This window comes from Manis javanica, chromosome 5 (assembly GCF_040802235.1).
Source record: "Manis javanica isolate MJ-LG chromosome 5, MJ_LKY, whole genome shotgun sequence".
Lineage (NCBI taxonomy): Eukaryota > Metazoa > Chordata > Mammalia > Pholidota > Manidae > Manis > Manis javanica.
In genome coordinates this window covers 27,301,645-27,317,762 of record NC_133160.1, presented here as the reverse complement: position 1 = coordinate 27,317,762, position 16,118 = coordinate 27,301,645, and the positions used below count along the sequence as shown (strand labels likewise).

At 38.2% G+C, this 16,118-nt stretch overlaps 1 pseudogene; it reads left to right on the top strand.

Annotated features, from left to right (window-relative positions):
* The first annotated feature begins 5,929 nt into the window (after window positions 1-5,929).
* On the top strand, window positions 5,930-15,971 carry LOC108404315 (coiled-coil domain-containing protein 122 pseudogene; annotated as a pseudogene).
* The last annotated feature ends 147 nt before the right edge of the window (window positions 15,972-16,118 follow it).

Here is a 16,118-nt window from a genome sequence, read left to right as displayed (position 1 = left end):
CTATCCGGCCCACAGGGACAGCAGGGCTACCCTCCGCAGCTTGGCCCATGCCTCCCTCCTGGGCCTGGGCCTTTCCAAGCTTCTCATCCCTCCCTGAGGCCATATTGCCCAGGCCTGGACAATTAGCCATGTTCAATTAACATTATTAAAGCCCAGATTAAACTGGCTCCCACCAAGTCCTGCCACCTTCCCCACCACTCTGTGCTCTCCTCCGTGGAGACCTGGCACCCCATCCTGACTTCACCTGGACCTCCCCCTGTGGAATACATAAACAACCTCTCCCTCCTAGGGAAGCCCTGCCTCTGTCTTGATATCCCCCCCAACAGATAAGACTTATGCCTTCCCAGGAGTATAGGAGCCACAAGGACTCTTGGAAGTGCCTGGAAAACTCCCACTTATATTCAAAACACAACTCCAAAATCCATTCTTCTATGAAACCTTCCTTTTACTTGGTCCACCCAATCAGGAGATTTTTCCTCTACACTATCCCTGTTCTTAACAGTCCTACTTACCACATAGAACTGCAGCCACGAGCTTGCATATCCATCTCTCCAAATGGACTGTGAGTTGCCTAAGGCAGGACTCATATCTGACTGGATTTCTAGAACCTAACACAGGGCCTGGCAGTCATCAGGACCTCAATAAATATTTTTTGAAGGATCCAAAATTGTCCAAGACTTGGTCAGAAATATGGTGGAACATGGATGGAGGAAAAAAATGAAGAGAAGGCTTCCAAAGCAAGCAGCCTGCCTTCCCCATGAAACAGGGAAATAACATGAGTGTCTATCCTCCCAGGGAACTCTGGCCACATAGAATTAACCTCTGCCGGGAACCAGCCTGAACAAATCTGAACCTAATTCTGGGGAAGGGACTTGGGTTTTGATATTTTCCACTGGTTTGTACTTCTGAGTCTTTCAGCTTTGCTGGGTTAGAACAGAGCTCTTAGGCCACTGCTGACACCTGTGGAGTCAAATGTGCTTGCAGGTCCCAAATCTTTGGTCTTCTGAGCACCCTCCCGACCCCCCACTGAGTGTGCCTAGCACTCTCCTCGTAAGGCTGCCTGGGACTTGGGGAAATGCCCAGCATCCTCTTCCTTGGGCCAGAGGAGACCAGGTGGGCCTTGATAACTCAATGCAGCTCAGTGAAGGCCTGGGAAGCATCTATGGAGTCGTCATCCTCCTTTACGCTTTTTCTGAGATCATAGACACTAACCATCTGGACATCCGCAGCCTTTTCCAAACATTTAGGCCAAATGTTCCTGCAATTTAACAGATCCAGCTCAGTAGCAATGACATAGCTTCCCCTTCCTCTGAACCCTCTGTCCCTCATCCTCCACCCTCAGCCAACAGTCCCTTGCCTCTGGCCTACACCTGTTGATGCCTACCATATGCCAGACATTATGCTGGCTACTCTACAAATACCTGGAGGAATCGGACACTAGCCATAGGATATACTTGGAGCTCAGGCCTAAAGCATTTTGCCCCACATGGAGGCCGAAATAGAGTACTGCGGCAATGACCAAGTGATTCTCAGTCAGGCTTCAAGTAGCTCATGTATAAAATAGCAATGGCACAAAATGATCAGGTGTCCATCAAATGTGAGGTTAGGGATGGGGCTGGGGTAGCAAGCAGGTAGTGAGAAGAGTGAGACATGAAATCCTCCTGGGCAAGGTGCAGTGAGTTAGTTGCAGGCTATTCCCCTGCTGCAGAATGTTTTTTTAATTAAGAAAAACTAAACAGATATGTTACAAATATTTTTTAGAAATAATTGGAGGGAAACAAAAAATGAACAAGTGGGACTTCATCAAACTAAAAAGCAACTTCTGTACAGCAAAGGACACCATCTGCAAAACAAAAAGGCATCTTACAGTATGGGAGAATATATTCATAAATGACTCATCTGATAAGGGGTTAACATCCAAAATACATGAAGACATCATATGCCTCAACACCCCAAAAACAAATAACCCAATCAAAAAATGGGCAGAAGACCTGAGCAGACACTTCTCCAAAGAAATACAAATGGCCAACAGGCACATGAAAGATGCTCCACTTCACTAATCATCAGGGAAATGCAAATTAAAACCAGTGAGATATGACCTCACACCAGTTAGAACAGCCAACATCCCAAAGAGAAGAAATAAATGCTGGCGAGGGTGTGGAGAAAGGGGAACCCTCTGACACTGTTGATGGGACTACAAATTGGTGCAGCTGCTGTAGAAAGCAGTATGGAGGTTCCTCAAGAAACTAAAAATAGAAATACCACTTGACCCAGTAATTCCACCCCTAGGAATTTTCCAAAGAAAACAAAAACCCTGACTTGAAAAGATAAATGCACCCCTATGTTTATCATCGCACTGTATGCAATAACCAAGACATGGAAGCAATCTAAGTGTCCATCAATAGATGAATGGATAAAGAACAAGCGGTACATATATGCAGTGGAATACTATTCAGCCATAAAAAATGAAATCCTGCCATTTGCAACAACATGGATGGATCTAGAGGGTATTATGCTCAGTGAAATAAGGCAGATAGAGAAAAGCAAATACCATATGATTTCACTTATTTGTGGAATATAAAAACAGAACAAAGCAGAAGGAACAAAACACCATTCAACTCATAGACACTGAGAAGTGACTAGTGGTTACCAAGGGGGAGAGGAATAGGCAGGGGCAGGGGGAGGGAGAGGGGGACTGTTGAACCACTGTGATGTACATTTGATAAATTAAATAATAATAATTGGAGAGCTGTAGAAGCAAAGAAATCAAGACAAACTAAAATTACAGAAAAGGAAGAGTCCTTCAAAGAAGAACTGAAATCAGGAGTTGCTTCCTTCTCTGGGAGCATTTTCTGAGTCTGGGCATTGGCTGAGTAAGAACCAGGCTCAGATTAGGAAGAAGAAAGCAACTGCAAGGAAGAGAAACCATCAGAGCTTTGGACAGACACAGTTAAAAACATACACACAGAGAGACCGAAAAGTCAACACACAAGATAGACTAGAACAGAATACAAAACGAAAGTAAAAAAGCCCATTCACCCAAAATAAAAATGAAAAGAGGAATAGAGAAAGAGCAGATGAAACCAACAGAAAGTAAAAATTACCATGGTGGACTTAAATCCAACCATGTAGATAATTATATTAAATGAAAATGGACTAAATACACCAATTAAGATGGAGAGATTTTCAGACTATTAAATGAAAAGGCAAGATCCAACTACATATCATTTAGAAGAAATAAGACTTTACTTATAAATACAAAGATTAAAAGTGAAAGGATGGTAAAAGATATCGTGAAAGTACTAAGCAAAGAAAGCTTAGAAAAATGTGTCTGTCTCTACAAACAGAGAAAGACTTCAGGACAAGGAACATTACTGAAAATTAAAAGGTCAATTTTGTAGTGATAAAAGAACCAATTCCTCAGGAAGACATGATAATCCTAAATGCATATATGCCTAGCAATTTAGAGATTCAAAAATAAAAGAAACTGAAAGAACTAAAGGGAGAAACGGAGAAGTCCACTAGCATATTTGGAAATTTTAAGACCTCTCCCAGCTGTTCATACAACAAGTAGACATAAAAACAGTAGAGATATAAAAGATGTGAACAAGACCATCAACTAACTGGCCCTAACTAACATAACATTTTACATCCAACAACAGTGGAACACACATTCTTTTCAAAGTACACATGGAACAGTTACCAAAATGGCCAAGAAAATGGGACATATAAAGATGCAGGGGCCTCCCCGCGGGTCCCCACCTGCCCCCGACACAATGCCCGGCACCTCCAGGCCGGAGAACTGCAGGGAGGCATGAGCAAGTGCGCCGAGGGCTCGGCCGTGGGGCGGGTGCTGGCGGGCGCGGGGAATCCGGGGGGGCTCGAGGCCGCCACCTCAGCAGTTGTGGGTCAGCGCCGCCCCCCGATCCCGCACTCAGCGGCCCCATCGTGGAAGAACACGAACCAGAGCCGTCGAAGGGCCCTGTGGCCGGAGCCAGGTGGGTCAGCAAGCGGGAAGCCGGGCCGCGGGTAGGCCCCGGAGGGAGCAGTGTGGCGGGCAGGGGGCGGCAGACCTGTCTGCGAGGGGAAGCCTTTCCTCAGGTGCGCCCTTCCCGTCGCTGGATGGCGCGCTCACCCAGCGGTGCTGTTGGGGCGCAGAGCGCGGGCCCGGGAACCCCACTCCGTTAGCACCTGGCCAGTGTTCCTAGCAAAGGAGTAAAGGTAAACCAAAAAGGGGAAAAGATGCACAGAAGAATGTCAGTCAACAAAGAAAGGAAGAGTCATACAGTTCCTAGAGAAGCTCTGGCTAAACAAGACACATCTCCATTAACAGATGCTGTAGAGCAAGTTACACGGCAACAACAATCACAAATATCAGAATTAAAAAACAAAAAAACAAAACAACTACCAGCAATATTCTTCAACGAACTGGAACAAATAATTCAAAAATTCATATGGAAACACCAAAGACCCCTAATAGCCAAAGCAATCCTGAGAAAGAAGAATAAAGTAGGGGGGATCTCACTCCCCAACTTCAAGCTCTACTACAAAGCCACAGTAATCAAGACAATTTCGTACTGGCACAAGAACAGAGCCACAGAACAATGGAACAGACTAGAGAATCCAGACACTAACCCAGACATATATGGTCAATTAATATTTGATAAAGGAGCCAGGGACATACAATGGCGAAATGACAGTCTCTTCAACAGATGGTGCTGGCAAAACTGGACAGCTACATGTAGGAGAATGAAACTGACCATTGTTTAACCCCATATACAAAAGTAAACTCAAAATGGATGAAAGACATGAATGTAACTCATGAAACCATTAAACTCTTAGAAAAAAACATAGGCAAAAACCTCTTAGACATAAACATGAGTGACCTCTTTTTGAACATATCTCCCCGGGCAAGGAAAACAACAGCAAAAATGAACAAGTGGGACTATATTAAGCTGAAAAGCTTCTGTACAGCAAAAGATACCATCAATAGGACAAAAAGGAACCCTACAGTGTGGGAGAATATATTTGAAAATGACAGATCCGATAAAGGCTTGACGTCCAGAATATATAAAGAGCTCACATGCCTCAACAAACAAAAAACAAATAACCCAGTTAAAAAATGGGCAGGGGAACTGAACAGTTATCCAAAAAAGAAATACAGATGGCCAGCAGACACATGAAAAGATGCTCGACATCACTAATTATCAGAGAAATGCAAATTAAAACTACAATGAGGTATCACCTCACACCAGTAAGGATGGCTGCCATCCAAAAGACAAACAACAACAAATGTTGGCGAGGCTGTGGAGAAAGGGGAACCCTCCTACACTGCTGGTGGGAATGTAAATTAGTTCAACCATTGTGGAAAGCAGTATGGAGGTACATCAAAATGCTCAAAACAGACTTACCATTTGACCCAGGAATTCCACTCCTAGGAATTTACCCCAAGAATGCAGCAATCAAGTTTGAGAAAGACAGATGCACCCCTATGTTTATTGCAGCACTATTTACAATAGCCAAGAATTGGAAGAAACCTAAATGTCCATCGATAGATGAATGGATAAAGAAGATGTGGTACATATACACAATGGAATACTACTCAGCCATAAGAAGAGGGCAAATCCTACCATTTGCAGCAACATGGATGGAGCTGGAGGGTATTATGCTCAGTGAAATAAGCCAAGCGGAGAAAGAGAAATACCAAATGATTTCACTCATCTGTAGAGTATAAGAACAAAGGAAAAACTGAAGGAACAAAACAGCAGCGGAACCACAGAACTCAAGACTGGACTAACAGGTACCAAAGGGAAAGGGACTGGGGAGGATGGGTGGGTAGGGAGGGATAAGGGGGAGGAGAAGAAGAGGGGTATTAAGATTAGCATGCATGGGGGGGTGGGAGAAAGGGGAGGGCTGTACAACACAGAGAAAACAAGTAGTGATTCTACAACATTTTGTTATGCTGATGGACAGTGACTGTAAAGGGGTTTATGGGGGGGACCTGGTATAGGGGAGAGCCTAGGAAGCATAATATTCGTCATGTAAGTGTAGATTAATGATAACAAAAAAAAAGAAAGAAAGAAAGTAAAGGGGGATTACTCCCTGATAGGATAAAACTAACTGTAAATCAATGATTAATGCATGCTTTAAATATCCTTAATTTTGACCACTTACAGAGTGTCAGATGATCGGCTATGGAGGTACATTTTTCTGATAATCCTTCCTCTTAAAAAAAAAAAAAAGCAGTTCCTGTGTGGTGACCTCCAATGAGTTCTACACAATGGTATAAAGAGCATATAAAAGTGTAGGCAAAGGGTCTGTTTGTGTTTATACAGAGGATCAAAGCCTAATTTGGCTACCCAGAAAATGAACTAAGATATGATATGAAAAAGAACTTCCAACATCAGCACTCTCTGGAAGACTCATACCAGAAGAGATCATCAAAAAACCCCAACAAAGATCCACGCGCTGCTACAGCTGTAGATGCATTCATCCGACCGGTTCCTGGACTTGCCATGGGAATGAAGAAGGAGATATCTAAGCTGGCCTGTGCATACAGTAAAACAACAAATTTGACTGGATCTGTACTGTTGGAACTCAACCAAGAATTAGGAGAAGTGCAAATTGTAGTGCTCCAAAATCTTATACCTACAGACTATCTACTGTTAAAAGAACATATGGGATGTGAACAGTCCCCAGGAATGGGTTGTTTTAATTTGTCTGATTTCTCTCAGACTGTTCAAGTTCAGTTGGAGAATATCCACCATATCATAGATAAGTTTTCACAAATGCCTAAGGTGCCTAACTGGTTTTCTTGGTTTCACTGGAGATGGCTGGTAATTATAGGTCTGCTTTGGTTATGTAACTGTACTCCTATTATGTTAATGTGTGTGTGCAATTTAATTAGTAGTTTAAAACCTATACATGCTGAAGTTCCTCTACAAGAAGATATGTCAAAGAAATAATCAATCTTCCCATGTTTTCTTCCGCCTGCTACTTCTATAGCTTTTCTTCTTCCTTCCTAATCACAACCCTTAAATAGAATTTGTGCTTCATATCGAATTTACCGAGTATCATAATTCTTCCAAGTGGTAAAGATACCTGAAGACAAATGCTAGGCATAGAAGCCACAGGGCATAAATATGCAAAGAAGTAAAAAGCTACCCTTTTCAAACAATAAGGCTTCTCTCTCACTTACCAACTTTACATTTCCCTGTATGGCCCCGGAAGATGACTGGTTAGCCAGAGACGGGTAAGATTCCTCAAGGGAGGAACAACCTAAGACAGGCACAGTCGCAGGGGGGCCATCAGGTGAGAAATTGGGGATCAACAGAGGTGAGGTTTAGAACCTCATCCCCCCTGTTTTGAGAGAAATCTTCTGCATCCGTGGATATTTTATTGCCCTTGTCTAGCTTGGATTAACACTTAGTCTACAGGCACACACCTGATCATCTACATTTGCTCTCTTACAACACCAAACTATGTCTTCTACCTTCATCTTGCATCTACCTACCACTTCAGCATTTTATAAAAAATAATAATAATAAAGAGAGAAATGTGGTATCCACATATAAATCAAGTATAAAAATCAAGCAAATATTCATATTTGAACTGACTGTTTATAGTTCATAATGCATGATCAAAACCGAAAGTTTCTGTGATGACCGCCCTTGTACTGTTCACCATGTAACTTATTCACTATGTAAGAATTTGTTCTCCATGTAAGAATTTGTTCGTTATGCTTCAGAAGATTGGAGACTGACGAAAATTAGGCTAGGGGTGGATTAATGATTGTGCATTGAGCATTGACTCTCCTATACAGAATTTTATTGTTGTTAACAACCATTTGATCAATAAATATGAGAGATGCCCTCTCAAAAAACAAACAAAAAAAAGTACAGACTTCCAATTATAAAATAAATAAGTAACGGGGATGTAATGTATAGCATAAGGAACATAGTCAAAATATTGTAACAGCTTTGCATGGTTATAGCTGGTAGCTAGAATTATCTTGTATATAAATGTTGAATCACTGTGTTGTACACCTGAAACTAATGTAATACTGTGTGTCAACTACCCTTCAATAAAAAAAAAAAGGTTCTGTTTGATTTGCAGAATGAACTTCATGAGCTTGAAAAAGAAATAGCATCTGTTTCTGCAGAAACTAAAGAAAGAGAAAAGCAAATTCATCAACAAGATGCTGCCATAGAAAATACCAAGCTTCAGTGTGGAAACCTGCAAACTCAAATCAAATCTTTACATACAGAAAATGTAAAGCTTAAATTTGACATAGAAGCAGCCCAAGAAGACTTTGAGGAACACATGCTAAGATATAATGAATATTATGCAAAAATGAAAGTACATAAAGATAGTTTGGGGGAGATAGAAAGCAAATGGTCATTCCTGACTGAACTCCATGAAAAACGAGATCTCGTTAAAAAACTAACGACAGTGAAAGAGGAACTTACACAAGATGCCCAAAATCCAAAAGGAAACCAGATGAAACAAGTACAGGAAGACATTACAAAGCTAAAGGCTCAAATATAACTGTAAAAGAATCTCTCATTGAAAAAACTGGTTTTCTTGAGGAAGAAAAAAATACCCATGAAAAATTAAGAAAAGAAATAGAGGTACAACATAAGAGATATGGTGCAATCCTTAAGCGTTTGCACTGTCAGGTGAACAAACTTCAGTCAAACGGAAGACAATGGCAATGGAACGTTAAACAACTGGAAAAAACCACAGCTGAACTAAGAAAAAGCATTGGAATGAAAGATTAATATGGCCAAAGAGCAATGCAGAGCACAAACTGCCTGCAAAAATTATGGGACATAAGGATTAGCAAATCCTTTGGATTCTTAACAACCAGCATTCACTGTCAGCAGTCTGTCTGAATGAAAGATGCATTTTCTTTTTTTTAAAATCAGTCATCTGTTTCTAAGTGTGTTCCAACCCTACAATTGATAGCAGTAGATAGACAATAGTTATGTTTACAGAAGAATCGTGGTCTGAATATTTTGTGTGTAAGATATACTGTACTCATGAATGCCTGTTTATAAACATACGGCCTTCACTATCATATCAAGTAAAAATTTAGAAGAAGAAAAACACTTGAATTTACAATGATTTTTAAATTGTTAAGATATTTTAAGTGATTCTTTCAAACTTTCTTACAATGTACTTTTTTACCACTGCCTTCATAATAGTCATAAATACTGGCATTTACAAAAAAAAGCAGGAAGTTTCAAATCATGAAAATCATAGCATGTAGAATTTATTTTCTAACTACAATGGTATTGAAAATCAATAAAAATAGCTGGAAATTTGGCCAAGTATTTGAAAACTAATCAGAACACTTCTAAGGTATTCATAGGTCAAAGGGAAAATTAGAAATCACTTCCAACTGAATGATGATAAGACTAGGAAACTAAAAAGTTTTAACATGAAAATTTATGGGATGCAACTAAAGCAGTGCTTGAAGGAAAATTTATAGCTTCAAATACCTACATTAGAAAAAAGGAAGCTGTAAAACACATGATCTAGGTTTCTACTTTAAGAAGTTAGAAAAAGAAGAGTAAATCAAATTCAAAGTAAACAGAGGAAAAGGAATAATTTTAAAATAAAAGGGAAGTTGTTTAATGGGTATAGAATTTCAGATTTGCAAGATGGAAAAGTTCTGGAGATCTGTTGCACAACAATGTGATTATATTGAATACTGCTGAACTGGTCACTTAAAAATGGTTAAGATGGTGAATCTAATGTTATGTGTCTTCACCACAATAAAAAAATAGAAACATGTTATTTGACAATTTTATAGAAAAAACATACATAATTATATGCCATTACTTAAATGCAGAAATATATAAAATAGAAAATGAACAAAGAATAGAGAAAATCAACAATGCCAGAGCTGCTTCTTTTAAAGTTATTAACAAATCCAAAAACCTCTAGCAAAATTGAAAGAGAAAGAGAACACAGGATCAAGAATGAAAAGGGGACATTAATAGAGATCCTGTGACATTCAGAAGATGATAAGAGACTATTGTGAAGAATTTAATGATAGCATATTTGAAACTTGGATAAAATGGAAAAATTCCCTGAAAAAAATGAGTTTATCAAAACTGACACAAGAAATAGAAAATCTAAGTAGCCCTATATCTACTAACGAAATTGATTTCATAATCAAAATCTTTTTCATAAAAACAGCTCTAGACCCAGAGAGCTTAATGAGTGGATTCTATCAAATATTTAAGAAAGATATAATACCCATTCTATGCCAATTCTCCCAGAAATAAGAAGAGTACTTTCCAAATCCTATGAGGCTGGCATTGCCCTGATACTGAACAAGGCAAAGAAACTACAAGAAAAGAAAACTGTAGATCAATATTCTTCATGAACATAGATGCAAAAATTCTAAACAAAATTTTACTGAACAGAATTCAACAGTATATTAGAAAGAATAATACTGGACTAAGTGAGGTTTATACCAGGAATGCAAGATTGGAATAACATTCAAAATTCAAAGAATGTAACTCAGCACATTAGTATAATAAAGGAGAAAACCCGTATGATCACTGCAATAGGAGCAGAGCAGTCATTTGACAGAACCCAACATTCATGATTATACAAAGTTCATTTTTTATAATTCATTCATAACTATAAAAAATCTCTCAGCTAACTAGGGATAGAGACAGCTACTGTTAAAAAAGAAATACTGTATGATTCCACTAAAGCAAACATATAGAAACAAAAAGTAGAATAATGGCTGCCTGAGCCAGAGGGGAGGGGCTTGGGCAGTTGTGGTTCAATGTAAAGTGTTTCAAGCATGCAAGACGATTAAGTCCTAGAGATCTACCACACAACAAAGTGAAATAAGTTAACACTACTGTTCTGACACTTAAAATTTTGTTAAGAGGGTAGATCTCTGGGTTTTTTTCTCCCCAGAAATATTATATAATTGACATCTAACATTGTGTAGGTTTAAGGTGTACAGCAGGATGATCTGTTGCATGTATACATTGGAAAATGATAGCCACAAGTTTAGTTAATAAATCCATCAAGTCACAGTTAACACTGTTTTTTATTCTTTGTGGTGAGAATTTTTAAAATCTCTCTTAACTTACAAGTATACAATATAGTATTCATAACTGTATATACACTTTTCTGTACATTAAAGCCTCAGAATTTACTCACCCAATAACTGGAGCCACCTTCATCAATTTCCCCCACCCTGCCTCCTGCTCTTGGCGGCCACCAATCTACTCTCTGTTTCTATGAGTTTGGTTTCTTTAGATTCCACATAATGTGAGATCACACAGCATTTGTCTTTCTCTCTCTGGCTTATTTTATTGAGCATAATGCCTTTCAGTTTCATTCGTGTCATTGCCAATGGCAAGACTTCCTGCTTTTTCATGCTGACTAATATTCCATTGTATATGTATGTACACACATATAAAAGCTATATACATATACATATACAGTGTGTATACAATAATATGTATATGTTACACACAATTTATCACATTTTCTTTATCCATTCATCTGTTGCTATACACTTAGGTTGCTTCCATGTCTTGGCTACTGTAAATAATTTTGCAATGAATATAAAGGCACAGATATCTCTTTGTGATAGTGATTTTATTTGGTTTGGATATATATCCAGAAATGAAATTGCTGAATCAGTGGTTGTCATGTTACTTGTTTTTACCAGAATTTTAAAAGACTTTTGGAAGGGACTATAAAAGCACAACTATGAAGGGTGGGATTGATAAAATGGATAATACTAAAATTAACTTCTGTTCATCAAGAGACATCACAGAATAAAAAGCGGGCTCAAAATGGAAGAAGACATCTATAAAATATATGATTGTCAAGGAACTCATATCCAGAATATATAAGGGACTCCTACAAATCCAAAGGAAAAAGACAAGTCAGTAGAAAAATGGAGAGAATATCTGAATAATCACTTAATAATAGCCACCTGACCAACAAATACATGAGATGCTCAACCTCACTACTCATCAGTGAAACTCAAATTAAATGAGAATCTTCATAACAATGTTATGTTTAGTAGCCCCACATCGCTAGAAACAACCTCAATGCCACCAAGTAGCACCGATGAATAAATTGTGGTGTATCAGCAACAGAATACTCCTCAGCAATGCTGACGACTCAACACCTACATTCAACTAATGACTGAACTGCACGAACATAATGGTATTTGAGAGAAAAGACCCAGCCATGAAAGAGAACCTATCTCACCATTTCAATCATAGTAAGTTCAAAACCAGACAAACCTAATCTCTGGATTTAGAAATCAGGATAGGGGAGAAGGGTAGGTCAAAATGGTCCAGTGGGGGAATGGGGGGAGCACCAAGTGCTGGTATTATTCTGTTTCTTGATATGATGTGGCTATTTGCATACGGGCTTATTTTCTGAATATTCACCAAGCTGAACCCTTTTGATTTGTGTGCTTTTCTTCATGTACATTATTATACAACAATTCAGTTTATTTTATAAAGAAAAAGAAGTGTACCTTGTCAGATACATGATTTGCAAAAGTATACAAAGGCAAATAATGTTGAATAGATGGACAGTTGATGGATGAATGAACTGAATGGACAACGGGAATGACTCACATCATTGACAGAGTTTGCACTACTATCATGATCAATTTTAGACTATTTCATCACCTCACAATACATGCAAATGGAATCACAATATAGTGTGATCTCTTGTGGCTGCCTTTGCTTACCTAGTGTAATGTTTTAGAGGTTCATCATGTAGTATGCATCAGAATTCCATTTCTTTTTATGGTTGGATAATATTCCATCGTATGGACAGACCACACCACACTTGCCCCATTCATCAGTTTTAGACATTTGGGTTGTTTTCACTTCTTCGCTATACGACTAATGTTGCTAAAAATACTTGTTAACCAGATTTGTGTGTGTGTGTGGAAATACGTCTTCAATTCTCTTGGGTATATATTTAGATGTGGAATTGCTGGGTCAGATGGCAACTCTATGTTGTAGTTTCTGAGGAACTACCAAACTGTTTTCCAAAGTAGCTGCACCAGTTTACACTCTCACCAGCAATGTATGAGAATTCCAATTTGCCCCTGTCTTAGCCAACATGTATCTGTAACCATCCTAATGAGGGTGAAGTGGGATCTCATTATGGTTTTGACATACATTTCTTTGATGTCTAATCATGTTCAGCATCCTTTGATATCCTTGTTGGCAATTTGTATACCTTCTTTGAAGAAGTGTCTATTTGGAGGCTTTGCTCATTTTTAATTGGGTTATTTGTCTTTTTTACTGTTGAGTTGTAAGGTTCTTCATAAATTCTGGATTCTAGTGTCTTATATATGATTTGCAAATAGTTTCTTCCATTCTGTATGTTATCTTTTTCTGAGTGGTGCCCTTTGGAGGCTAAAAGTTTTTAATTGTAATGAAGTTCAATTTATTTTTTCATTTGTTGCATGTGTTTTTTCGTATCATGTCTAAGAAACATTGCCTGACCAAGGTCATGAAAATCTCTATATTTTTTTCCTAAGAGTTTTATAATTTTCTCTCTTACATTTAGGTCTGTGACCATTCAAACTTAATTTTTGTGAATGTTGTGAGGCATGGTTTTGTGAAGTTTTTGTGTTCATTCTATTGGTGGGTATGTCCAGTTTTCCCAGCTCCGTTTGTTTAGAAAGACTATTCTTTCCTCCATTTGATTGTCTTGGTATGCTTGCTGAAAATCAATTGACCAGAAATATGAAAGTTTATTTTTCTACTCCTAATTCTATTCCATTGTCTATCCTAATGCTAGTACCACGCTATCTTTACTGTAGCATTGTGAAATTGGGAAGTGTGGGTCCTCCAATTCTTTCTTTTTCAAGATTGTTTTTATTTTTAGGTCCTTTGTGTTTCCATATGAACTTCAGGATCAGCTTGTCAATTTCTGCAAAATAAGGCAGCTGGGATTTTCATATAAATTGCATTGAATCAGTTTGGGAAATACTGCTATATTGACAAGGTGATGTCTTCTAATCCAGGAATATGGGACATGTTTCCACTTGTTCATGTTTTCTTTGATTTATTTAAATAACATTTTGTAGTTTTCAGAGTACAAATTTTACACTACTTTCATAAATTCATTCCTAAATATTTTATTGTTTTTCATGCTCTTGTAATCTGGATGCCTTCAGAAGTGCAAGAGCAGACATCCTTGTCTTGTTCCTGATCTTAGGAGGAAAGAATTTAATCGTTCACCATTAAGTATGACATTAGCTGTGAATTTTTTGTAAATGGCCTTTATCAGGTTTTCCCCTCCATTCCTTCTTGAGAGGTTTCTTTTTATCAGAAAAAATATTTATCGAATGCTGTTTCTACATCTAGTGACATGATCATGTGTCTTTTTTCTTCATTCAATTAATATTTATGTCATTTGATTTAGGACGTTAAACCAACCTTGCATTCCTGAGATATTCTTACTGTGTAATCCTTTCATCTGTTGCTGGATTAAATTTGCTAGTATTTTGCTTAGGATATTTGCACGTATATTCACCAGAGATATTGGTCTGCAGTTTTATTTTCTTGTGATGTCTTTGTCTGGTTTTGGTAACAAGGTAATGCCAGTCTCATAGAAAATCCTTTTGGAAGAACTTTTGAAGAACTGACATTAATCCTTCTTGAAATTGTTCACAGAATTCACCAGTGAAGGCATCTGTATCTGAGCTTTCCCTTATGGGAAGCTTTATTACTAACTCAATCTCTTTACTTGGAATGTTCAGATTTTGCATTTCTTTAGATTTTCTATTCTTTCTTGAGCCCATTTTGGTAGTTTATATCTTCTTACGAATTTGTCCATTTTCTATCATTATTTTGATAATGAAAATTTAAAAACAAGTTAAATAAATGACTGTACCTCTATAAAGTGAACATTAATTATTACAAAGTCTGATTTTCAAAAATATTTTATAATATATGAAATTCTAGTTCACACAGTGTGATCCCAATTTGTTTAAAATATACCATTATAAGAACTAAGAGCAGCTAGTCAGAAGCACTAATTCTGAAGTCACACAGACATGGGTTTACTGCTCAGTCTAGCACTGGCAGCCATGTGAGCTCAGACAGGACCTCCCAACTCTTCAGTTTCATCTCCCTTATCTGAAAAATAACATCTCCCTCACAGAGTCACTCTAGAGATTCAATGAGAGGATACACAATAACACGAATCACAATCCCTGAAACATAGTAAACAGTCAATTATTGACACTTTTATTGTTGTCCTTATAATGATTGTATTAACATTATAGATTCTTCATATACTGAACCCATGGGTAATCAGTTCCCAAGAGATCTGAGTGCAGTGAAGTTCTCTTCTTACTAAAACTAGACTGGACAGAATATATTTCTATAGAAATTCAAAGGGCACCTAAGACTTCAAGATGACTGTGAAAATGGCAAATGTATATAAGCCTTTGACCTAGCAATCTCACTTCCAGGAATTTGACCAACAGATTTTTTTTTTTTTTTTTTTTTTTTACATGGTGAACGAATTCTTACAGAGTGAATAAATTCTTACATGGTGAACAGTACAAGGGCATTCATCACAGAAACTTTCGGTTTTGATCATGCAATATGACCTATAAACCATCAGGTCAAATATGAATATTCATTTGATTTTTGTACTTGATTTATATGTTGATCCCACATTTCTCCTATTATTATTATTATTTTTATTTTTAATAAAATGCTGAAGTGGTAGGTAGATGCAAGATAAAGGTAGAAAACATAGTTTAGTGCTGTAAGAAGGCAAATGTAGATGATCAGATGATCAGGTGTGTGCCTATGGACTAAGTATTAATCCAGGCTAGACAAGGGCAGCAAGACATCCACGGATGCAGAAGATTTCTCTCAAAGCAGGGGGGGTGAGGTTCTGAGCCTCACCTCTGTTGATCCCCAAATTCTCACCTGATGGCCCCCCTGCGACTGTGCCTGTCTTAGGTTGTTCCTCCCTTGAGGAATCTTACCCGTCTCTGGCTAACCAGTCATCTTCCGGGGCCATACAGGGAAATGTAAAGTTGGTAAGTGAGAGAGAAGCCATATTGTTTGCAAAGG